This window comes from Aotus nancymaae, unplaced genomic scaffold (assembly GCF_030222135.1).
Source record: "Aotus nancymaae isolate 86718 unplaced genomic scaffold, 86718_ANA_hifiasm-v0.15.2.pri h1tg000029l, whole genome shotgun sequence".
Classification (NCBI taxonomy): Eukaryota; Metazoa; Chordata; class Mammalia; order Primates; family Aotidae; genus Aotus; species Aotus nancymaae.
This window is the reverse complement of record NW_026988442.1, coordinates 78,149,410-78,173,972: the sequence shown is the minus strand read 5'-3', so window position 1 is coordinate 78,173,972 and position 24,563 is coordinate 78,149,410. Positions and strand designations below refer to the sequence as shown.

The 24,563-nt window shown below is 42.4% G+C and overlaps 1 protein-coding gene across 4 annotated transcripts in view; it reads right to left on the bottom strand.

The window, feature by feature from the left end:
• Positions 1–24,563, bottom strand: part of NCKAP5 (NCK associated protein 5) — a 970,844-nt gene that overhangs the window by 870,995 nt on the left and 75,286 nt on the right. For 2 of the 4 annotated variants that reach the window (XM_064382828.1, XM_064382827.1), the window contains exon 1: positions 3,946–4,152. The exons of the other annotated variants lie outside the window; for them this stretch is intronic. The gene's annotated coding sequence lies outside the window, so the exon portion shown is untranslated. Of the gene's footprint in view, positions 1–3,945; positions 4,153–24,563 lie in introns of those variants that run through there. 4 annotated transcript variants of the gene reach the window in all.

Genomic DNA, 24,563 nt, shown 5'->3' with positions numbered 1-24,563 from the left:
AACCTTTCTGAGCATCAGTGTTTTTGCTTGGACAATGAATACAATGATCATAATGAGCTAGCACAAGCAAAAGCTTGGAAGTGTGCAGTAAACACTCAATAGCGATTGCTGTTGGAAGAAAACATTTTAAATCTGTTTTTATTGTGCTCCTCAACCATGCAGCCATACTTTTTTTTTTCATTCATTGAGAACTCATTGTGTGCCAGGTGCTGAGATTACAAATTACACTTAAGATGACAAATTTGGCAACTCAAATTTGGCAGCAACCTTACCTCAAATTCACTAGAATCTACTGGAAGCAGCAGCAGCAGATTAAAAAAAAAAATACTTTTAAAATGAGACTATGCAGCATAAGCATCCTAACAGAGTTTAGAGAGAATACCATGGGGTGTGACCATTTCTTCATCTGAGAGAAGCAAAGTTGAGAGCGAGCAGGGGACATAGTGAGATGAAGCCAAGGAACGTGGAAGGACTTCAGAATGCAGGACCGCAATCTTCTCTCTCAAGGTGCAGGGAGGGTGGGAAGAGCAGAGGCAAAGCTGGGATTTGAGAGTGAAGCAAGGCTCACAGATGCCACCGTGGGAAAGGGGTAGGCACAGGGCAGGAGTCAAGTGGAAATGAAGGCATTCAGTGAGCAGTATTCATCAGTCTACTCAACAGGTAATTCTCTAAGGGCAGTATCATGTATGCTATTAAGTCTGGGGAGTCAGCCAGCTGGTCTGCCCTCATGGGAACACAGAGGCTGAAGAGGGGAATAGACGCACAGCGAACCAATGCGGACGGAGTCCCATAGTGCATAGACACACCTACCTGTGGCAAGTGGGATGTGAAAAGCTGCTCACAGGACAGGAGGTGGCGCAAGGCCTGGAGAGTAAACTGAGTGTGTGGAGAGCTGCTGCAGGGGTACAAAGGTGTAGATGTGCTGAAGAACATACAAGCCCAGCATATTTCAGTAACAGAGAGCCGCTCCTGGTAGCTAGGTCAGTAATTCCCATCAGAATCATCTGAGGAACTTTTTAACCATGGCTGGATCTGAATCCCACCTTAGAGGTCATGATTCAGTAAGTCTGGGGTGGGACATGGGCATCACAAGGTCAATACCAACAGTAGCTAATGCTCATTAGCACTTAATGTACGTGTCGCATTGTGTCTATTGTTTTACCTACATTAAGATATTTAATCTTTCTTTATCTTCCCATGAAGTAGGCATTCTTATTATTCACATTTCAAAGAGGAGAAATTGAAACAGAGAAGTTAAGTGAATTAACCAGAATCATAAAGCCAGTAAGTGGCGGATGCAGCCAGTTCCAGAGTCCAAGTCCTCAATGACTAAGCTCTGCTGCATAGTGAAGACCCTGATGAGCCACCAGGCCCAGAACCCCCAAGACAGCTCTAAGTCCACACTGTGGAGAAAAATGAGCCAGGGAAGACAGCCAGGCATCACATCAAGAATATCCCCTGTCTTCAGGCTCAGAAGTCTGGCATCGAGGGCCTTCAACCACAGTGAAGAATTTAAAGCCACTCAGCACAGTAATGTGATAATTTTGCCAACTAAGTGCAGACGTTTGGGTGTTTGATGCAGTAAAATGGATATTTAATTCATTCATTTAGCATTATACATTGAATAACTACTCTGTGCTAAGTGCTGTAGCTATAAGAAGTGTTATATAGCAAGCAGCTCTTGCTTTTGATGGAAAGAGGTATTTAACAATATGGCAAAGAACTTCAGATCCCAGGGCAAAATAATGGCACAGATACCATGACAGTCCAAACAAGTAAAGCACCACTTGGACCTGGAGAGTCCAGGAAGGCCCCCCATAGGTGGGAACATCAGGGGCAAGGAAGGCTCTAGAGAGAAGGGTAATGGATGGGTGCATGGAATCTAGCTGAATCCTGGAAACTGAGATCCGGGCTGCAGTGAGATAATGAAGTGAGAAGGAGGAATGAATGAAAAAGTGAAGAGAAGGTCCCACTGGAAAGAGGGTCCCTAAAGAGGAGAAGCAAAGCAAGCTGTGGCCCATAAAAAGAAGACTGAGACTTGTAAGTAAAACAGAAACACTGAGTATCAGAATTGGGAATCACCTCAGATAGCCCAACCGGTACCCAGTGCAAAATGCCTTCTGAACTATTTCAACTGCTAAGACTCCCCCATTTGCCTTTAGGCCATTAACCGTAAAATAATCAGAGTTCTCTTTGGTTTGCGGGTGAAAACAATGAGGAACAGACACATTAAGAAATGTAAACAGAGCCAAAGACAAAATGGGAATGTTCTGTCTTTACCAGACCACCTTCATCTGTACGCCTGCACATAGCCCAGTTCCTAGAAGAAGGCATAGGAACCTCACGCGGGTCCCATTTTTTGTTGTTGTTTCAATCCTTAAGAACTTGAGAAGTGGGACACATGCTGGAATGAGCACGGGAGACTCAGTTTCTAGCTGTGGCTTTGCCGCCTGTCTTACTGGGTGCTCTTGGACAAATCACTTCTTTTCCTTGTGCCTCAATTTTTCTTTTGTAAAAGGATAAACTTTGATGAATAGTTTGAAATCTGTTTTAGCAGCAAACCCCTCATTTTAAGCAAAGAATTGCAAAGAGCACTGAGCTCTAAAACACAAAATATATTTAAAGCTTAATGTGCTCTGATGGACAAAATTGGAGCTGACAAAGAGGCAGGACGTTACCCACCTTAGGACTCCATAGAAAACAGTCAAATATTTTGAGGCCTTTTGACACTGGCTTCTTACAATTCTGAGACTAGAGACAAGAAAAAGGCAGTGAATATTGTCACCGTGTTTCTGGGCTGGTGACAGAGTGGCTGAATTCAGGAGCAAGCCGGGCTCCTGAGTGAGTCATGGGGTTAGCGTGCAGAGCTAACAGGCTAACAGTCACTTCTTGCCAATCTGTGCAGCGGGCTCTCAGGTCTAGAGGGCAGGAATCAGCTGGGATTTGCTACTGGTTGCAAGAGGCTGAACTGTAGGTACTCAGGAGCAGAGCTGGTAGCTTGAAGCACAGAAAGACAATTTTTCACAGGGCTCTTAACCAGAACTCCCAGGTGGCAACAGAGAACAGCTCACGGGACAGCCGGCGCAGGTGGGGATAAGAGAGGTTCTTGTCCAGGCTGGCGGCACACGTGAAACTCACTCTTCCTATTTAAATCCCAGAGAGTATCTGGAGAGTTTTAAAGAGCCCTGAGGCCCTGAAGCAGGCAAAAGAGTCAATATGGATTTTGTACACCGATCTAGCTGAATGTCAAAGTTTGCCTTTTTCAGTAGTAGATTAACTTGGGTTCCAACTCAGAAGACAAGTCAGAACACAGAACATTTCTCCAGATATTCAATGTGAAAAGAATCCAAATAGAAACAGTTTCAATTTCAAAATATTTTTTTGATGCATACACATTCCTGAGGATGAATGAGCCTGGGTGTGTGCGTGTGAGTGTGTGTGTGGGAAGAGGGCATAGGCAGGAGATCATACATACCAACATGCACATATTAGAAATCTACAAACCACAGAAAGAATCAGAAAAAGTGGGTTCCTCCCTGCAGCACACCAGTTCATGAAAAAACAGTCTTCATAGTTGTTTGCTAAACTTTCTAGACCAACTGAATAGTTTTTTGGTGGGTTGGTATTTCTTTAAAAAACAAAAACAGAACGCATGAAAAACCAAACCTGACCTCCCTGCTGAGGCAAATGAGGATTAGCCATTCAGTATCTCCTTATCATCTGCATCCTGGTGTTTGTTCTCAGAGACGAGGGGTCCTCTAACCCCTAATCCCAGTCCACATTAGGGCCCTATAGTTACTTACACCAAATGCATACTTGCTGTGGCAGCCGAAAGAGCCTGGAGAAATATGTAAACATCATCATCTCACTTTAGAAAGAAAACAAGCTGTATAAATAAGAAAAACTGTTAAAAGAGTTTAAAAAAAAAATTCCCAACAGTCTTACTTGTAGTTAGCTCTTCGGTCAACACATATCACAGTCCTGGAGACAGACACAGGAACTGCAACAACTCTCTCCAGCTAAAAATTTCCTCCCGCGGTTGGTTATCCTCTGTTTATTTTTGAAGTGTTCAAAGGCCACGCTAAGAGAACAGACTGGGTTTTCCTGAACATCCACAGCGGCTGGGAGGTCCTGCCGTGAATGCGGAGCAAGTTTGCGGAGACTCGCTCCCTGGGCTGCAGCTCCGTAGTTGCTCCGAGCTTGTAAATACAAGCTCCGTGGACAAAGTCCCAAATGACATCACTGGCAGCTGCTTATTGTTGAGTCTTTATTAACTGACTGTCAAAAAGAAAGGAGGGGGTGGGGAGCAAGAGTATCTTTTCTGCAGCAAAATCGGCATCTTGGAGTGGATTCCAGTTATGCATGCTTAAATAATGCCATTGATTCACATTTTTGAGAGCTTGGCTTCTTTTGGGTCCAAAAAAGACAGAGAATCTCCTCCACCAATTTACACTGGAATAGCTGGAGACCTGGAGGAAAAGCGTGAAGTGCCAGCACAGCCCTACCAAATTGTTTACCCACCTGTTTCGAGTCAGCTTCAGAGCTTGATGATTCATGAATATACGAATACTGGTTGTGTCTTACATTGCTTAATTACTTTTACTGTGATATATACACCTGGCTGACATTTTTCCTAGATAGACTGTCTTGGGCGCAACGCTTTTTAGATATATTCTAGTTTCTCAGCTTGGAGTAGAAGGAAAGGCTCCTTGAAATCACAGCAACATTTTGTGTGTATTTGCAAGCATGCAATTTTTCTTTTCCTGAGAAGAGTGCTAGAGGTTTTCTTCTGATTCTCAAAAATTTAACCACCCACCTGCACCACTCACAATACCCCAAAAAACAAATAAGAGCCTGTGCCAAGTCTCTCTAATAATCTCAAAGAACACTGCAAACACCACCACTTGCAACTATCAAAATAAAAGTGGGCCCCTATTTTCCACTCTCTCCTGGACTCTCTGTCAGTTGGTTCTTATGGTTTTTACAGTTATCTCCCCTCTCACCCCGAGCCCCCACCTAGAGAAATTCCACCGACCCAACAGCGAGTCTCTGCCACAAAGCCCGAGCACTCCAGCCCACTGTTTTCCTTCCTTCCTCTGGACTGCTATAACGATGCTTACTATTTATATTTATTTGTTGCTTTTTATATACTGACTTGTATTTTTAGTTTGCTTTTTAGCCATCTGTGCTCTGTCTCCCCAACTCAGTTTGAAAGGTCTTTGAGGGCTGCCTTGTAAGTGTTATTTGTTTATACCTAAATCACTTGCCATAGTGAATCCTAAACAGAAATGTGGGAGGTGGGGGGTGAGCACTGATGGTGGAGGCAGGAACAAGGTTAGCTGATTCTGTGGCATGGAGTGTATGTTTAGATTAAGCTCTCTCCCTGGCCTTGGAAAACAATGACCTCACATCTTACTACCCCCAGAGGATGCTCACTGCATGTCTGAAAATGATTTCCTCAAAGAGTAGCAATTGGTTATTGATTTGGTAGGGTCCCAAGACCCCAATAGATGCTACTTTCTTGTGGGAAATTAAAGACAACACAAATTTTGTATGTCACTAATGTGACATTCAATGGATACCATGTAATGGGAAAGTAAATTAGAAGTACCTAAAGATTTTACAAGTACAAACCCTTAGACCCAGCAATTTCACTTTTCCATAGTGATTCATAGCGATTCCACAAATACACTCACAGAAGACCACAAAGATGTAAGCACAAGAATGTTCTTTGCAGCGTTATTTGTAAGTCAATAAAGGGGAGACTCATATTCATTAATATGAGAAAACAAAACTAGATATAACTATGAATATACTGATGTGGACAGAGTAGGTGGCTGTTTACTGAATGAATGAAGCAAAGTGCAGTCTAGAATGTGGCATATGAAACAGGAAAAAGAACTCTGCATATGACGAGAGGAATTATATAAATGATTAACAGTAGTTACCCCCCAGGGAAAAGCAGGGAGGAACTTTCACGTTTGTATGCTTTGTGTGTGGTTTGACTTTTTTCAATGATCATGTTCCATTTTTGTTATTAGAAATAATAATAAAAAGGACTTGGTGTGATTTTCAAAATATACCTCAAGAAGAAACCTTGTTGTTTCTTCACTAAATGTCTGACCCATAGTAGGTGCTCAAGAAAGAAGTATTGATTGAATGAATGTTGATGGAGTTTCTCCCAAGATGCAACAGTATGTGAGAGTGGAATAGGTTGAAAAGAGGGAGACACAAGCACTGGCTTTTCATTTCTGATCCAAGGACCCACCCTTTTCCCCTCACATTGTAGTACTGATTTAAAAACCTCTTATACTCTGTCCACCTTCCGAGTGATTAAAGTTAAGTGCTCAGAACATAAAGTGCTGACCTTTCCTTGTGCAATCACTGTTTGACAAATGAAGTTTTAAGGTAAGACAAGTGTGAGCCGCTTCGGTTCAGTTTCCTGGGTGCTAGCAAGCACGGGAGTGACAAGTCAGAAAGCTTGTAGGAGCACAGGTGTGACCAGCTCCTTGTCATGGCTAGTCTAACATTAAGGGAATCACCAGGGGGAGCTTAGAAAACTCTAACCCACGATGAGTCTGCAGAGTTTTATTAAGAAGGGACTATGGCTTTTTCAGTGCCCTGGAGTGATGGCACAAAACCTAGCCCTGTCAACCTGCTATACCGTCTATGAGGCCTTTATAGTGGAAACTCACAGGCATAAGCCATACATTAGAGCCTATGATTTTCTTTGGGGAAAAAAAAAGTCCAAGAAAAAGAATGACTGAAAATTTCCACCAAGGTAGGATAGCTTTTTCAAAGCACTATTTCTAGTCCTCTAGAGAAAGCATACCCAATTCTTATCTTACTTCATAGTGAGAACATATCTTATGTCTATAATAGTTTCAAGAAAAGGAAAGCACAGCCCATGTTTCCTGCACATTTTTATTTTTTTATGGCCCACATATTATAGGAACCTGAGGCCAGATTCTGTTTAATGCACATTTGGAGCCCCCTGGGTGTGATCCGTGTCTTACCTTCCCAAGTGAGAGTTAAATACCAGCGTTTAGCTAGACTTACAACTTAACATAAAAACAAAAGCGGGGAAAGGTGGGGGTAGGTGAGAGAAAGGCCATCCTCACTGCCTCTATCTACCAGGTGATTATGAACGCTGCTGCCAAAACTCCCCCCACCTGCTGAGCGGTGGTGCCTCCCCGCCCCCTGCTAGTCCTGCTCTCCGGTAATGTCCTCCATCCCAGAGGCCTGGAAGAAGGACGGCTGGGTGGCATTATAACAGGCACATATATGGCTATTTACCTGATCACTTTTTAAAATGTGTTATGCTAGTTATTTTTATTATGTTTCAGTGGTTTCTGTCTCAAACTGGAAAATTCCTGAAGTCAGAGATGGTAATCAGATCTGCTGGAGTAAAACACAGCCACAAGACCTCTTACAGCTGCTTACTGGTGATGTCTGCTATTACAAGGGACCCACAAGGACCATGATCACAGGCACAGTTTCTGCCTCCAGCATCTGAGTCTGCCACTGCCCCGTCCTCAGAAACAACTGCCCCTTCTTCAGCATTTCGATGTGCCATTGACTTTCAGTGTATCATCTAATGTACCCTTAAAATAACCTGGTGAGTTACACACTATTTTCTTCACTTACCTTTCACAAGTGAGGAAACCTAGGCCCAGGGAAGTATGTACCTGAACTAATTTGAATGTGATCACACAAGACAGTGGTAGATCCAGAATTTCAACTCAGGCCTGCCTGACCCTCCAGTGTCCTAAGGAGCCCTGGATTCCTCTGAGGATGATAAATATTGAACAGGAAGTTAATAAACTAATATGAATATGGGGTAAATTGGAATAAGAAGCATGTGGCCACCATTAAAATAACTGGGTTTGATTCCTATGTGCAGATGGCAACAGGCATTCAACAGAGCTTCAGACGTCAACCTCAAACCCATGTGACTTCTGCTCCTTTATGTAACCCAGCCCCTCTGCTTAGCTCTTCCAAGAGAAGATAAGTCACAGGCCTGAAAGACAAGTGCAAAGACCATGGGAATTAGACTCCCAGGGCTTAGTCCTAGGGCATTACTGTGGAGGAAACACTCCATGCCCTTGGAGATGACAAGATCCAACTGCAGGATGGAGAAAATATCGGCGGTGGGGGGAATTCAGTGTTTGCTGCCTGCTTCCCTTTACATTGAGCCTTCAGTAATGATATTGTTTGCTGCAGTACCTGTGTCTTCTCCTGGAGCTAATCATTCTATTAGGGCTTAAGAGACAGTCTGAGGCCATCCTCTCTACACTGTAAGAGTTAATATGATCAGGAATAGGAAGCACAGGAAATTTTACAAAGGGCAGCGTAGGAACACCTCAGCATTCATCAAACAAACTGGCATGAGGTGAGTGTGAGTCTCGAGGGGCCTTGAGAACCCTCGTGCTTAGAACGTGGCCCATGTCATTCTTACTCTGATGGTCCTCAGACAATATTTTAAGAGGCATTGTTTAAAACAAGAGAAGAAAATAGATGACCTTCTTGTCTACAATCAGACATTGATAAAGATGATGTAGTTCTGTCCAGGTTCCTTAGGAAAGAGCCCTGTGACCAATTGGAAAATTCTTGGTAAGCATAACTTAAAATAGATCATATCTGACACAAAGCTGGGACACAAAATCAAACTTAGAAAAGACAAAACAGGTGCCACATTGAGGGCCCTAAACGCATAGTAGGATAAAGACATTTATAGGCTTTAATCACTGCAGATGTTATGGTAGCCTTCTTACATAAATCAAGCAAAAACAAGACTAAACCATAAAGTAAGCATAAGGAATTCCAACAAAGTTCAGATTACTCCCATAATGACTGCTTTGATGCATTTCATGATATATCAAATTTCAAACTTACAAATGCTGTTTTTCTTCATGAGGGGAGTAAGGGCTTCCTGCTGGTGCCCTCGACACACGTGTATTCTGTCTGTTTGGTTGTTGACACCACTGTAACACAAAGGACCTTTGGAGAGACGGCTGATAGAGCCTACATCTGCTGGAAGAGGAGGTCAGGGAAGAGATGTAAAGTTTGACCCACTTGGAGAATCTACCTGAAACCTGCCATGGAAATGAGGTGTTAGCCCATCATCCCTTTGCTTTTTCACCAGTGTAGGCTAGGCACAGCCCAGAAGGCACAGCAAGGGTTAATGTGCTAAGGCCGTGGAAGGCTCTTCATGAAAGGCTCTATGTAAGTATAAAGTATCACCGTGAAGTTGGAGGATTTTATTTCAGGCTCCTCATTGTGTTGTTGACAGTACATACTGTGAGTTTGACATTTTTAACTTCTTTGCTTGCCCCAAATAAAAAGTGCTGAGAAAGGGGAGGTGGGAAAAGGGAACGGGTTGCGGGAACCGCAATCTTCTCTTGACTTTGATTTTACACAAATCCAATGCACAGAATTGAAGTCCCGTTTGTAAGCTGGGGTCCAGCAATGTGACTTCAAGGATTTATGTAAATTCATTAAACTACAAGATGCAAGTTGCATTCCTTTTAACCTGAGAACAGAGTCTGCCTGAAACCAGAGCCTGGGGGAGCTTCAGGGATATGACTGTGAAAACTGAGAGTGCAATGAATTTTGTGGCCCGTGATTGTCTAAATAAATAGACTCTGAATCAAATTTTCACCAGATTCTGGGAGGCCATTAAAATCAGTTGATAATACTATGAAATGGAAGAGGATAAGAAAAGGAAGAGGATGGGCCAGCCACTGAATTTCCCCTGTGCAAAACCTGGCTTATTGTAATTAGTGCCTGCCATAACGCCGGCCCTGAATGGTGTTGACAGTGGGTTCCCTGTAGCCCCTAAAACACACTGAGGCTTGGCGCATAATAGTCCCTGACCCCACCAGATCATAATAGTCCCTGATGACCATGCTGGGATGGGAAAAGGAGCTCTCAGCAGATAACATGCAAAGATGCCCCAGGAAAGTGGCAGGGATACTCTGCCTTTCCCTGGTGGCCCCAGGGAACAGACTTCACAGGCTCTGATGGTTCTGCCTGCATTTGCCCAGATGGCCAGCAGAGCCCTGGGCTGATTCAGGACCACTCAGCCAGCCCCTGAGTTCCTCCTTTCATGCTGAGAAAGCTTTTTAGTTAAAAAGACAAAAGTGAGGGTGGTAGCAAGGAAGGTGGCTCAGGGGTCTGCAGGAATGGGCTGGAGGTGCCTTTTCTTATTAATTTTTTTGGAAGCACACACACAAGCACATATGCATAGACATAATATGAATTCTCTGCTCTGATTACCTGATATTTTAAGCTTCAAAAATGGCTTATTTTTGTGGTGAATAGAAAAGGCATCCTTACAGATAAGAGGAAGAGTGAGTCAGCCCCAAAGCAACACTCCTAGAAAGTCAACAGAAATGGCAGAAATGGGGTGGGGGCAGCCAGAGGAAAGTTGCCAGCTCAGGCGCAAAGAGCACATGTCCAGGCACAGAGCCCGGGCGCGAGGGGTGAGCAAGCCTGAGCTGCACCTGGTGGACTCTTCCATGTCCAGGGTGGGGACTGCTCCCTTGCCTTGGTCTGACGAAGAGAGAAAATGGTTGTCATCCGGGCAGCCACAGGGCATGTTTACTCTTTCTCCCTGTGCTTTCTCCAAATTCTCAGGCAAAGCCCACTGTGGTTTGAAGAAATGGTCATTTGTCCAGGAAACCACAGTATTAGAATTTTCTGCCCTTCCCCTGACACGTCAGGAAAGTCTAAGGGACCTAAGTCTAGGCTATTAAGTGGGAGCCCCTTGGCTCTGTTGTCACTGATGGTTTAAACTTTATACCTTAAATAAATCCAGGGTAATTGACTTGAAACCTTTTCCAGGTACAATAACCATGGTTCAACCTACAAATCTACTAGATTTGGAAAATTATTTTAAAGGACAGCCTTCTATTAACAAAGGAGAATAACCATTCAATTTTTCAATTGCCACTTGTTATTTTGACTGATTATAAGAACATGATTCCTATCAGTTAGGGTCATTCCTATCAGTTAGCCTCCACATTTTCAAGCATTTCATATTTTGAAATTGCTTAACTCTATGGTCAGTACCTTCTGAATAAATATTAAAATGATACATTTCTTATTTTATAAGAATAGTGTAGACCGTATAGTAAGGAGGCTTTAGAGTGTTACAATAGCAATAGAATACATTTGAAATGAAGTCTTAGGTTCCATTTGGTTACATAAACAGCCCAGAGGGTGACGTCCCTGGGTGAGGTCCCACAGCCCATCCTACTGGCGCTCTCCTACTGCTTCTGGCCAAAAAGGGCAGAGAAATTGCAGACAGGGCTGGATGAACTGAATTAAATACATTCTTCTTTCTCTGTCCAGCTCATCCATTATTGACTCCTGAGCTCTTATGACCCATGCCAGCCAACTGAGCTCTTAATGATACATATAGACTTGTGTGTTCACATTTGCATTCCATAGGCCACTCTCACTCCAAGCCAGACTGATGCAGAGACCCTCTTCTGTGCCTCAGTAGTTCCCTCCATGGTGCTAGGCATGTACAGCTGTGTATTTAAACAGGTTTATTCCAACTGGAAAAGGAGATGTAAAGTCACAGTAGGCCTAAAAGGTAAGGCAAAATAGGTAGATTTGACCCAATGTCGGCTTCCAGCTACAGACTTGAATGGGTGATGAGGAAGTGGGAAGGCAAGGCTCCAGGGCCAAAGGTCCAAAAACTTCGCTGCCTTTCTTTTCTTTGTTCTTCCCATTCTTTCCTTCTTCAGCTACTCCTCTTCCAAGCCATTTGTTTAATGAAGATTGTCATATCTGCCTGCTCTCATAGAGGCAATCAGCATCACTTAATAGTGATGAAAAATATATGGGGTATCCCCAGAAAATAACATATTACTGAGTAACAAATGTCAGGTGAGCTTGAAGGCTACATGAATCCACTAATCTTTGAAATCATTAATTTGTAATTTATTATTGAATTTGCTCATTCATTCATTGAGTCATTCACCAAGTATTATATAGAACAGTGTACAATTTATACCACCAATCCTCAGTGGATTAGTGCAAACATACAGTACTTCAGGTTCTGTGCATATTTTGCAGTCTAAATATCTATAGAACATTCTGTGGGTGTCTACTGATTGGGAGACAAAATTGAAAAGTACATTGAAATATTTCCACCTCTGTTTTGACAAAAAATAAAGTCAAAGCATATGGGCTGTTTGTCTGAGTGAGAGAAGTAACTAAGATTGTACAGAACTGGAAAAGTTAGGACAACCTGAAAATAAAGTGCAGCTAATTGAACATGATACACTAACCTGTTGGATACAGAGAATTCAGTTATTAGTGAAAACCCAGTTCATCAATGGAAGTGAAATTGTTGACAGAGCATGAACTATGATTGACATGAGGTCAGAAAGTCCAAAGGTCGCAGGGTTAATGACTCATATCAGCTTGTCAGAGCCTTTCCTGTAACACAGTCCATACTTGGAAACCAGAGTGATTGGAACATGCTCTCCTTTCATCTTACAGATGATACCAGTTTCCACCTAAGCCTCTGGGATTTGGACTTGGGCTGCTAAAAGCAACTCCTAGAAATTCATTCCCAGAAGCAGGGAACGTCCCTATCCCCAACATCAAACTTCCATACCAACACCAAATTATGTCCAGTCTCCAGGAGAGACCCATCTCACTCTAGGAGGGGGCAGTGTGTGATATACCCAGGGCTTCTTACTAACTTTGGCCCCAGGGACTGCTGAAGCATGCACCACCCCTGTAGTGAGCGAGAAGGAAGAAAAGAAGGAAAGGACATTCTAGAATTGGTGCAGTGAGGGTGTGAGTAGAATGAAGGCACCCAGGGTTGTTCTGAAATATACATGTGTACAAAAGCACCTGGTCTGGCCTTGAAGAAAGGGCCTCCTGGAAGACCCTATAGCTCAGTTATGTTTGGGTGCATTATCACATTTAGCTCTGGTTTGCTCCCTAGATGTATTCCCTATTTTACCATTCTTTCCCTTTTCTCAGCAGTTTGTTACAAATAATTTTCTCTTTTAATTCATTGCCCTCATATTCAATTTCCTTTTGATCTATATGTATTAGCTGCCAAGTATATGTGAAGCACTGCAGGAAACATCCGTAATGTTTCTGTTCCCTGTCACTCTTAACTAGATGGAAAAACAACTGTTCATGGTTTCCAAACCCTCTACCCATTCATTATTCCATGGCTTCAGTTGTGACCCTTAGAGGTGGCTTGGAAAAGGCTTCATAGCAACCACCTAAGAAAACCCAGCTCTAGCACTGAAAGTCAAGTGTCCTCTTCATCTGGGCAAAGCAAAATGGTTGGTCACACTAAGCCCACTACAGTTTCTATTAGCAACTTCTCAAAATCTCAAAAATAAGAAAAAGAAAATCTAAGTGGAAACAGTGTGCTTCTATACTAGTTGCCTAATACGGTCTAATTGCCGCCAACAGCCCCTCCCATGTAAAAATTCTGCACGGCTTCCTCTAAGTCTTGTTGAGCCCACTTCCCATGACAACATAAACTTCTGCTCCATTCTTTAGTTTCCATTTGCCTTGCCACCCTCTCTTTCTTTAGCATCATCCCTTACCTCTGGGGCAACCCCATCTATGCCCCATCTATGCCTGTAAAAGACATTTAGCCAAATTGTGCAGTCTTTACAAAGTGAGACTGTGTTGAGCTTTCCTGGGAAAGTGCCATCTTTCAGAAGGGAACTAACCCTGGGGAAGAGGCAAACATACACTGCACAGGTCCCTTTTCAGGGAGCAGGGAGCCTCCAGTTCCCTCAGGTCTTGCCTTGCCCAAGAACCCTTCTTCCCCAAGTGGCCCACATCCAGTTACTGATCCACGTAGGAGCATAAAAGCCAAGAAATCCCAAGCTGACTCCAGTCACTCCAAAGGGCCATACTCACTCCACAGCATCCCGCAGGGTTCACTGTGGCTCTGTCATGCCTGACCCCAATGCACGACTTCTATGTTCAGTCCCGAATTCTTCTCCTCCCTCCCATGGATGTTTCTTCTTAAACAAAATACTGCAATGTCTTTATTCAATCAATACAGAGACTCATTTCAGTTTCTGCTTTTAGAGAATCCAGCCTGTGTCAGGACCTCAAGAACTTTAAGTACAAAAAGGAGAAGTCTGGTTTCTCCAGAGTCCACAGTAAAATCTGTTTGTAGATAACTGGAACACTGAATCATGGTAAGAAATTAAAATCTGGAGAGACATACAATGAGCTCTGGTAACCCAACAGATATTCTGTTCTTAAGAAACACACACTTAAAGTAGAGTAGGGTAGCAGCTTAGACAATTAAATAAGACATATAAGGCCAGGTAATAGCAGTAACCATAATGGTCATAAATATTTAGATAGCACTTAGGAGGTGCCAAACACCTTTCACAGTCCTTTAAATATCTTAACTCATCTAATTTTCACCATAATCATATGAGTCAGGTCCTTTATCCTGTTTTACAGTGAGGAAACTGAGGCACATGCAGGTTGAGTAATTTGCTCAAAATTGCACAACTAGTGAGTGGGCAGAGCAAGGGTTTTAAACTCTAACAACTGGCTCTAAAGTCTCCACCAAACTGTAATTGTATGTTCATGTAGCATATGTACTCTGACTACAGATTTACAATGAAACTAAAGAAGGAGGTTGGACAGTAAGTGAGAAATGAAGCAATTAGGAACCAGGAGACACATAGAACTCAAAGGGACAGGTCAAAATGGGACATGAAAAGAGTGAATCACAACAGAGACCCTGATTCTCTGGCTGGATTCTGGCTCAGACTCCTTCTTTCCTTTACAGGGCAGGAGGCCAGTTCAGGGTTGGCCAGCATAGGTCTGCATGTGAAGGCAGATAGTTAAGTGTCCCTGGCCAGAGTAAAGGATTCAGATGCAGGAATGCAGACAGGTTTTGACAGAGATAGGAAATAAAAGTGACTCAGTGGAAGGAAAACAAGCGATAAGATTTATATCTTCATCCAACCCATGGCAATAAACATTGCTGTCCATCATCAACAGGCTGTAACAATATTTTGATGACATTTCTTTTTCCTTAAATAAGGAAATCCTCTGTGTTAAAATGAAGTCTATCCAGGCTCAATTTCAACCCCCCATGTTAATGTCCCTGTGGGCATCACATATGTACCTTTCTCTCCCCATTATAGTTCTACCCTGCAAACATAATTCCCTAAATTCCCACCAGATAGGATACAAAGAAAACATAAATATTTTTGGCTTTCATACATGTCTATACAAAAAAATAGAGAAGATTGTTTTCTTTTCCTTTTATTCAACTGTGGTGCGGCAGAGAAGCTAGACAAATCAGGGACCTATCACCAGCATGTCAATCCAAGGTACAGGCTAAGCCATAGATTGTTCCCCAATACTCAGGAGGCCACTGTCTCCCAGCTTCCCTTCAGGAATTGTTTGCTCATCCATGAGTTACTGCTAAGTTGGGATAACCTAGGTTGCTACTGCTTCTTGGAGATGAATTTTTAAACCCCATTCTACCTCCTGCCTCTCTGCAGGAGAAAATAAAAAAAAAAGATAGAGATAAATAAATATTTTAAAAATCCTGTGTTACAAATTATTTACACTTCAAGTCTTTGGTCAAGCAGGATCTAAATTCCTATTCCTCTGGTTTCTCTGAACTCTGTGTATTATTCAGATGGCTGTGGAAATTGAACCCCAGGCTAAAGGCATAGAAAGGAAAACAGCTATTTTCTCTTTTACCATGGAAACTCTCTGCACCACGGGATGCTAAGAAGAAATGAACAGCTTTAATAACTTGGGGGGATGTCTGCCTTTACCTTAGCCAACATAATGGAGTTATGGTGTAGCATGAATCATGGGTGTCTAATTCGGGTTGCCTTTTGAGGGCTCAAAGAAGCCTCGTACTCAGGTACTCAGAACAAATCAGCATGGCTTATTCCCAAGACAAATTAAGCATTTCCCCCACAAGCTTTAATCACCTGTGAGTACCCTATAAGACGCAGTGCACAGGCCCACAGATAGGACATTTGTGCATTTGTGGATGGACTTTGGTTTGGCATGTGATGCTTCCATCCCAAATACACAATCACATCATCAAAGATGTTCATTATATTATAAGATCATGTCCTATGAATGTGTATTCAGCACAAAGTTTCTCTCTCTCTCTCTTTGGAGGAGAGTTTTGGAAATAAATTAGCCCCAAACTCAATAGCTACTTGCAATCAGTTATGGAAACCTTAACTGACAGCCTCTTTCTTCCCTTTTCTTCCAAACTTCTTCTTCTTTCCCTTCCTCTTGCTCATCTTTTTAATAAGATTTAAGTAAGGAAGAACTTAACAATATCTACCTTAGTCCCTAACACTTTTTTCAGAACTCTGTTTCTGAAAGAATGATCTCATCACAAATTAATCCTCCATTGCTCCTAAAATAAATCTGTATAGAATGATGACATTTGTTTCCAACTCTACAATGTGAGTTAAAAAAAATATTAAAAGTAAACTTGGGAAGGAAATGTCTCAGATGCATTTGAGTTCCTGACGAATACCATCAAAAGGCTTTATGCTGGTAAGACAGGGCCAGGCATGGTTATCTTATTGGATGCCTGCACCTCATCCCCACACATTTCCTGTTGTAAGGGATTCTTCCTATGGAGAGTAAAGAACATGCTGGCTAATTTAGGCCCACCGTTCTTCTTGGTGAAATCTCAATGGCTGTCCTGAGCCCCAGGTGTCAGTTTGGGAATGCATTTTCACAGGGCAGGCATCTGGCCCTGGGTCCTTGGCAAACCAACTGTGACAGGTTCCTCTGACAGCTGCAGTGGCAGGGCTGGGCCTCCAGGTGATTAAATAATCTTGCTTTCTGACCCATTCATGTTTGGACTGGAGCCATTTCCCTGGAATGAGGCTGAACCAAACACAGCTGCTGCTCACTGACCACAGTGAGGTGTCTATGGGCTGAGGCCTCCCCCGCTAAAATTGTGAAATGTCCCCTTTTCTTTCCCAGGCGACTCAAACCTGCAGTTATCACAGACATACCCCTGGAAATGTAAGAACGTCCATCTGTCTGAAATGGGGCTGAAATTTCACTTTTCGTTGTAAGTATTGTTAAATTTGATAGCTCTGCTTTGAAAAGCAGGGGCTGTTTCTAACTTTGGCTAGAAATATTCCTTTCTTTCGATAGTAGGCATGCCCATGCAATACACATTTGACTACATGTGTACACCAGATGAAGAAGTGGATCAAGGGGATGTATACTCAATGTATTTACATTTTCCAAAGACATGACACCATGTCCTAGGGAAAGAAATTAAAAGATCGCGTTGTGGTGAAGCTTAATGTTGCGGATACACAAATATCAACGGCTTCCTACTGGATAAAAATGCAGATTCATAGCAGGTGGGAATTCAATTTAACAATAGTAAGACTACTGTAAGGGGATTCTATAGACCAGTGGTTTTTAAAGTGTGATCTCTAGACCTGCAGCGCCAGCACCATGCGGGAGTCTATTAGAAATGCAAATTCTCATGCCCAACCCCAGACCTACTGCATTAGGAACTCCGTGGGAGGGACCCAACAATGGTTCCACAAGTCACCCAGGTGATTCTGATGCATGCTAAAGGCTGAGAACTGTCTTAGCTGAAGCTGAGGCTAGACAGGATCAGACTAGCAGAGTGTGAGAATTGCTCTGAAGATTTTTGCATGCATGCTCTGAAGAATCACTCCAGCATAATTCACTCCTACTTCAGCTAATCTAATCCATGCTGCCATTCTCTCCTAAAGGGTGTTGCTATCAGTTGTTTAATTCCCTATTCTACACAATTTTACACACACACACACACACACACGTAGAAATCAGTGATTTGCTGTAGCATGGGCAGTTTGGCAGACATCCAAATCTATCAACTTACCATTAATTCTAATCAAAGTTTTTCCAAGGGGCAGAAATAAATGTCCCCATTTTACAGATGGCAAAAACCTAGCTTGTCAATTAGTGTTTTGATTAAGACAACATAAAGGTAGTTCTGGCCTCACCCTGTGATACAGTGAACAGCCTATTTCCAGTCTCCTGGTCCAGTCAACCTGGTACAAAATCTGGGATCTCAAACACTCTCTCTAAAGCCTTCACTCAGCCTTGACCAGATTGAAGGTTAGGGTAGGGATATACTGTTTTTTGTTCAAGATTTCTCCAGCCAACTAATAAGAATTTTCACAGAAAAAAATCATTTTGCAAAATAGAATTTGTGGTGATCCCCACTGCTTCTGAGGTCATGTTGACACAGGCATCTTCATTCAATGCTAACGGGAGTTATAAACTGATCCAATCTTTCTGGGAAGCAATTAGGCATATTATTTGACTTTGTAATGATACCTCTGGAATTGATCAAAAGGAAATAAATAGACCAGAGATGACCAAAATATATGATACAGTGTGGATGTTTTTCCCCTCCAAATGTCATGTTTAAATGTGATTCCCAATGTTAGAGGTAGGGCCTGGTGGGAGGTGACTAGATCATGGTTCCCTCACCTCTTCATGGATCCTCATTCATGGATCCCCCATGAATGACTTAGCACCATCCCCTTGGTGATGGATGAGTTCCCCCTGTGAGTTCACATGAGATCTAGTTGTTTAAAAGAGCATGGCACTTCTCCCTGACCTTGCTCCTGCTATGGGATATGCTGGCTCCCCATGACCTGTCGCCATGACTGGAAGCTTCCTGAGGCCTCCCCAGAAGTAGATGCTACCACCATGCTTCCTGTAAGGCCTGCACAGCTGTGAGCCAATTAAATCTCTTTTCTTTATCACCTAGCCTCAATATTCCTTTATAGCGATACAAGAACAGCCTAACACAATATATAAGGAAGTTCTCTACAATGGAATTTGTAAAAGTGAAAAAAGAAACCATCCACATTTCACCTCAAAAGTGCAAGGTTAAACAAACTGTAGTTTTTCCATAAGACGACCTATAACACAGCCATTTAGAAGCCAACTTTTGAGTACAAGTTATTAAACAATAGTCAGAAGATAAAGTCAAAAGAAAATGGCGTGATATAAAAATTTTGTAAATAGTAAGATCTAATTTTCAAATAATTATGATTTAACAAAAATGTAACTTACAATACTTGTGTACACGTGCACACACACATAGATATATTGAAAATGACTGGATACAGACCAGTGATATATTAGGAATGGTTATATGTGGGTGAATGGGGGATTAAGAATCATTTTCATACATGTTCCATAATAAATACGTTACTGTTATACATAGGGGAAAATAATGTTTTTTAATAGGAGATGTGGTTCCCATATTCCTAGAATAGTTCAGGTAATTAGAAGCCTCACACATGCATGCAAACACACACAAAATGAGCTACATTTATTGCTAAAATATATTCTCTTAAGAAAGTCCTGCACTTTTTAGATGTTGGGGAAATAGTCAAGGTTTTGGACTTCCTCCTTGGCAGTCACTTCTGACACTGAAAGGTAACGTCTCCTGAGAGGCAGTGCCTAGCCTGAAGCCCCACCGACAAATGGCCAGGCAGGGTTTTGAACCAGGGCAAATTGGTATGGATACCTGGAAGAGGCTTCTTATTGCTTCTTAATACCCTTTCTAAAAAATGAGGGCAGGACTGGGTGCAGTGGCTCACGCCTGTAATCCCAGCACTTTGGGAGGTCAAGGTAGGCAGATCACTTGAGGCCAGTAGTTCGAGACGAGCCTGGCCAACATGGTGAGACCCGTCTCTACTAAAAACACAAAAGTTAGCCAGGCATGGTAGCATATATCTGTAATCCCAGCTACTGAGGAGGCTCAGGCAGGAGACTTGCTTGAACCCAAGAGGCGGAGGTTGCTGTGAGCCAAGATTAAGCCACTGCATTCCAGCCTGAGTGACAGAGTGATATTCTGTCTCAAAAAAAAAAAAAAAAAAAAGAAAGAAAAGAAAAAAAGGGCAGGGAATGGAAGAATGTAGGTCAAAGAATACAAAGTGGCAGATAAAACCTGGAGAGCTAATATACAACATAAGGACAATGTAATAAAACTGTATTGTATTCAGGAATTGTGCTAAGAGAATAGATTTTAGATGTTCTTGCCACCAAAAAGAAAAAAAAAGAAAGAAAGAGGAAAGAAAAGAGAAAAGAAAAAAAGAGTAAGAAAGAAAATGAAAGAAGGCCGGGCGCGGTGGCTCAAGCCTGTAATCCCAGCACTTTGGGAGGCCGAGGCGGGTGGATCACGAGGTCAAGAGATCGAGACCATCCTGGTCAACATGGTGAAACCCTGTCTCTACTAATACAAAAAAATTAGCTGGGCATGGTGGCGCGTGCCTGTAATCCCAGCTACTCAGGAGGCTGAGGCAGGAGAATTGCCTGAACCCAGGAGGCGGAGGTTGCGGTGAGCCGAGATAGCGCCATTGCACTCCAGCCTGGGTAACAAGAGCGAAACTCCGTCTCAAAAAAAAAAAAAAAAAAAGAAAGAAAGAAAATGAAAGAAAAGAAAAAAGAGGGCAACTATGAGATGACAGAATTGTTAATTTTTCTGGGCTGTAGTAATCATTTCATCATGCATATCAAACATTGTACAACTTAAATATATACAGTAAAAATACAGCAAAATAAAGTAAGATAAAATAAAAATGAGGGCAAAATAATCTGTTATTTGCAACCAATTTAGGAGATGTGTTTAATGCAGTTTTAAAATGGGAAGAAATAATATTAAATACAAACTGTGTACTAGGATACTTTTCATACAGGTTTCATTACATCAAACCTGGAAAAAACTATTATCCCCATTTTACAGATGAGAGAATGGAGATCCACAGACACTAGCTAGATTGTCAACTTAACAAACACAGTTACTTAATGGACACAGATGAAGGCCACGCTCATCCTAATCAATGCTTTGCGCATTATTATCCACTACTTCTGACAGCTTAAGTAGTTTGAAACATCTTGGTTGAGTCAGGAATTCAAGTCAGGTCTTATACTTCTTGTTTACTATTCTATTTCAATGAACATCACAAAATATCATTTTGTCATAGATTATTCACCACTTCCATGTAGATTTCTTCCAAATATTTTAAGAAGCTAATGATATAATATTACAGAGTGTATAATGTGTATTAGGCATGTGTCAGTCACTTTGCATATGTTATTTCATTTACTAGTTTTCTTAGCAACAGTCCTATGCATTATTCACGCTCTTTTACAAATGAGGAAACTGAGACTCAGAGGGATTAATTACCTACCCCTATGCACAGGTAGAAAGTACCAAGGCCAGAATTCAGTCTTTTGGACCTCAAAGTCTGTGCTCTTAATTTCTCCATTCAGAAATATTTCTAGAGAAGAAGATTCCACAAACTCCTTCCATCTCTTACTTTGGCATCAAGTTTATGTGTTTTGGCATAAATAATATCTTGGCATGGTGCTGATCATTAAAAAAGAAAAAGTGAGAACAAGCACTATTGGCCTTTGTAAGAGTCTGGGATTAAGTATGAACAGATATTAGAGATAATGGGCAGATTTGGCATTTCCTCCTCAATATCTTTAGCATAAAGTTCATTAGGAGCTGGGGTTTTCAATAGTAAAAGTTCATTCAGTTACAATGAACTCAGACTCTTAGTAGAACCTCATTCAAGACTTAAGTATTAATGACCAATTGAAGCCAAGTGATCTCTAGGCATCTAAGCCTGCCTTAGAAAGGTCCAGCAACCCGCCAAAACAAGTCCCATGATCGACGGCCCAATGAGGTCCACCCTGAACCCTCACCCACTTCCTTCCTTCCTTCCTTCTGCTTCCGATTCCTGGCCAGTTCCTGAAACTCCCTGTACCTGACATTGGGATTTGCCTCCTTGCACTTACTCACCTTCAGACCTGATGCTTGACATGGTGATTTACCACAGCCTCAGCTGCCTCTCTGAGCCATCATCCTTATTTATTACTGGGTCACATATTATTGTATCAACTTCAGAAAAAGGTAACAGGTCAAGGACAGTGCTGGCAATGGGTTCCCCTCCAACAAATGTGAATCAGGCATCTTCACGTAGAGGTGAAGTACTGTGTAGAGGATGCTGGCTAGACCATGTCCGATTTGCCTTCTCTTAATCTTTGGAGTGTTGGTGTGAGCAGATGGTTGCTATGTTGACACAAGAAATCTGGGGTACAGTAAGTTGGCAATTGATCCCATCTTAAGACAGCAATATCTCACACACACACGCACGCGCGCGCGCACACACACACACACACACACCAGATTGGCTTTAGGATAGGCAGGTAGCATGAGTGAGGAAGAGGGTGGGGCTGCAATAGGGAACAGTGGGGACTATGATGAACTGGAAGGGGCATGGCCAGCAAAAGGCATTTGGAGTCACAGTTTTTGAACAGTAAGCAGGCAAAATAAAGGAGTTCTGCAGCCAGTTCAGAATCTCTGAATTGGACAATCTATCTTTTAGCTTTGACTAATTATACTCCTAGCAAAATGTGAATTTAGAGAAAGTCGAGGTAAAGGACTCATATTAGGGGTATGCCCTGCTCTAATCTAGCAGGCTACCTGATGCTCTCACCTTTGCCCTTCGTGAAGCAAAAGGCTGGCACCACTTTCACTACGATATCAGTCATCGCATTTTTCAGAATAAGCAGTGAGTAAGCATGAGAGCCCGGGAGCCAGATTGCTGGGGTTGGAACCCTGGCTCCACCACCAAGATCGCTCTTCAGTCAAGCCTCAGGCCAGTAAAACAGAGAAGAGTGGCACCACCCTCTCACATCATTGTTGTAAAGTACTCAGAACAATGCCTGGCACTTATAAAGGTTGTGTCAGGTAATAATCACAGTGTGGCCAACTGAACAGCCTCAAGCCTGCTTTTGGGAAGACACCCTGAGTACAACACACCCAGTTTGGAAGGCGACATTGGAATGGAAAAATCTGGAACCAGTTGCATCTTTCTGGGAAAAGCATTGATATGGGTGACAGAAGAGTGTTTAAGTTTTGTGCACATGGTCTCCACCTGAAGGGTAAAATGAGAAAAGCCCTCAGGGCAGCAAGAGAGAGGCAGCCAGTAGGAAACTGGGTTTGTGTGGACAACATAGATCAAGAGTTTTGCCCTAACCAATGTTCCTGCACGATGAGGATGAGGTTTACTTGGCATCTCTCAATTCCCGTATCTTCCCCATACCTTGTCACCAGCATGCAACCCCCACTTCTCTCTCTCAAGGCAGCCACGCTAGAAAATTACCCTTTCCTTCCTGGCTCTAACCAAATGTTGATGTTTAACAAGGAAAGCAGTTTGATTTTATTTAATTCATTCACAAGATAGCATGAAAATGAGTGGATCTGTGAATTCACTTTAACTTTTGTCCCTTGACAAGACTTTCTAGTTTCTCTAGTGTAGTGTTTTTCAAACCATGATTTATGATCTATTAGAGGTTTAATCAGTTTAATGAGTCTAGACATGCATTTTGTTAAAGAAATAAAATAGAAACTGTTAAAATAGAATAAAAAAGAATAAAATAGAATTGATGCTGTGTGTGTGTGTCTATACACACACATACACTTACATACACATGTGAGTCAACTGTATCATAATGTAAAATGTATTCCTTATTGGCTACGATCAAAATAATTTTGGAAATACTATTCTAATGTAAAGTCCTATAGTCTGATGTGCTTGGATTCTGGCTTAATGGGACTCTTGATTTCCTTTTCCTCCCTCCCTCCCTCCCTTCTTCCCTCCCTCCCTTCCCCCTTCCTCTGTCTCTCCCTCTCCTCTTCTCTCCCTCCCTCCCCTTTCCTCCTCTTCTCCCTTCTGTCCCTCCCCATTCCTCCTCCTTTCCCTTCCTTCTTCCCTTTCTGCCTCCCTTCCCTCCTTCTCTTCATTCTTCCCTCCCTCCCTCTCCTCTCTTTCTCCATTCCCTCCTTCCTCTATTCCCTTCCTTTTTCCCTTCTATCCTTCCTTTATTCCCTCCTTCCCTTCCTTCTTCCCTTTCTGCCTCCCTTCCCTCTTTTCTTTATTCCCTCCTTCCCTTCCTTCTTTCCTCTCTCCCTCTCTTCCTTCCTTTCCTAATTCCTTGCTTCCTTCCTTCCTTCCTTTCTTCCTCTCTCCCTGCCCCCCCCTTCCTACCTTCCCTTCTCCTTCTCTCCTTTCTTTTTTCCATTCATCAAATTTTATTGAGCACCTTCTGGGAACTAGGCACTCTTTAAGCACTAAAAATATAGAAGTGAACCAAAACCATAGGTCCCTACTTTCAAGGAGCCTACATTTTAGAAAATAAATACATAAACAAAAATATGCATAACATGCAAAGTAGTGATAAGTATCATGGAGAGCAAGGTGGAGCGACAGGGATAGAGGTGATGTGGCTGGTCAGAAAATGATTCTCTGGTCGGGGATATCTAAGTAGACTTGAAAGGAGTGAGGTAGCAAACCATGAGAATATTTAGGGACAAATGTTCCAGGCAGAGGGACCAACCAGAGCAAAGGCCCTGAGATGATAGTCTGTTTTGGTGTTGGGGAAGATACCAAGAAGCCAGCGTGCCTTTGGGGAGGGAATGATGGAGCAGTAGTGAGGAGATGAGG